The 2,023-nt window shown below is 45.9% G+C and overlaps 1 pseudogene; it reads right to left on the bottom strand.

The window, feature by feature from the left end:
• Positions 1–235: 235 nt before the first annotated feature.
• Positions 236–1,726, bottom strand: LOC116548345 (annotated as a pseudogene).
• Positions 1,727–2,023: the final 297 nt, after the last annotated feature.

Raw genomic sequence — 2,023 nt, 5'->3', positions numbered from 1 at the left:
GCTTTGTGACCTGTGGTGAGTAACTTCCTTGTGTGTTATCTTAAAATGGAAATAATCCAAGTTCCTCCTAACAAATTGTTTTCAAGTTTAAGCAAGCAGAAAGACAAGAAGCACTTCACAAAATCTAGGCCTTTGACACAAAATTAATACCTCCTAGTTGTTATTACAGGGGAAGCTTTATGAGAAAAAAAGGCCATTGGGTGGGACCTCCATATATACCCCAAGTCCCTAAAAATTATCCTAAAAGCAAAAGAAAAACCTCAAGAAATTCACCTGTGACGTGCAGGTGGAAGGAGACCCTCTGTCCCCCGGCCTCACAGCTGTACTTCCCGGTGTCCGCCTGGCCCACCTGCTGCACCACCAGCCTCCGTGTGCAGCCTTTGACCTCCACGCGCGCTTTCGAGCTGGAGCTCAGCTTCTTTCCATCCTTGTACCACATCACCTCCGTCTGGGCCTGGGCCACCTCACAGCTCAGCGTGGCGCTGGCCCCCGCCTCGGCCTGCACCTCATTATGCACCAACTGCTCCTTGGCAAACACCGCCTTGGGCTCTGAGGGTGGAGAAGGAGGGATGCACAGTCAGAGACACAAATCCAGGGCCAACCCACTTCACAGGCACTGAAGCTTCAGGATTCGGTAACAACAAACAGTTAGTGAAAGACATAAACCCACAGACTCAAGATGTTCTACAATACCAACCAGGATGAAGACAAAAGAAACCTCATGTACGTACATCAAAGAAAACTAACACAAAGCAAAATCAAAAAGAAAATCTTAAAGGCAACACGATGAGAAAAGGTACATGACGCCTAAAATACCCACAACAAATTTCACAGTTCATATGGCAAAGAAAATATGGACACCAGAAGATAAAGGAATAACCTCTTTAAAATGTTAGGGAGTCGGGGAGTAGCTGCGAAACTGTAGTGTTATACTCAGATGAAACAGCTTTCAGAATCAAAGGGAGAACAAATATGTGGTCACAGGAGAAACAAGAAGTAAGAGAGTGCGTACTTATGACCAGCCGATCTGCTAACATCAAGATTGACGGCATAGTTTACAAGAAGAAAAAAAAATAGTAATCCCAGCATACTGGGTCTGGGTCCAAATCCTGACTGCAGTTTTCTGGCTTTGTGACCTGTAGTGAGTTACTTCCTTGTGTGTTATCTTAAAATGGAAATAATCCAAGTTCCTCCTAATTGTTTTCAAGTTTAAGCAAGCAGAAAGACAAGAAGCACTTCACAAAATCTAGGCCTTTGACACAAAATTAATACCTGCTAGTTGTTATTACAAAGAAAGCTTTATGAGAAAAAAATGGCCATTGAGTGGGACCTCCATATGTACCCCAAATGCCTAAAAATTATCCTAAATTGAAGACCTCAAAAAAAAAGAAAGACCTCAAGAAACTCACCTGTGACGTGCAGGCGGAAGGAGACCCTCTGTCCCCCGGCCTCACAGCTGTACTCCCCAGCATCTGCTTTGCCCACCTGCTGCACCACCAGCCTCCGTGTGCAGCCTTTGACCTCCACGCGCGCTTTCGAGCTGGAGCTCAGCTTCTTTCCATCCTTGTACCACGTCACCTCCGTCTGGGCCTGGGCCACCTCACAGCTCAGCGTGGCGCTGGCCCCCGCCTCGGCCTGCACCTCACTATGCACCAACTGCTCCTTGGCAAACACCGCCTTGGGCTCTGAGGGTGGAGAAGGAGGGATGCACAGTCACAGACACAAATCAGGGACCAACCCACTTCACAGGCACTGAAGCTTCAGGATTCGGTAACAGAAAACAACTGATGAAAGACATAAACCCACAGACTCAAGATGCTCTCGAATCCCAACCAGGATGAAGACAAAGGAAACCACACTTACGTTCACCAAAGGAAAACTAACACAAATCAAACTCAGAAAGAACATCTTAAAATCAACAGGAAGAAAAAAAGATAAATGACCCTAAACATATCCATAACAAATTTAACGGTTCATTTTTTTTTTTCCTTTGAGACAGAGTCTTGCTCTGTTGCCCAGGCTG

This window comes from Sapajus apella, unplaced genomic scaffold (assembly GCF_009761245.1).
Source record: "Sapajus apella isolate SASKATOON/1434 unplaced genomic scaffold, GSC_monkey_1.0 scaffold10297, whole genome shotgun sequence".
NCBI lineage: Eukaryota > Metazoa > Chordata > Mammalia > Primates > Cebidae > Sapajus > Sapajus apella.
This window is presented reverse-complemented; position numbering and strand designations above follow the sequence as displayed.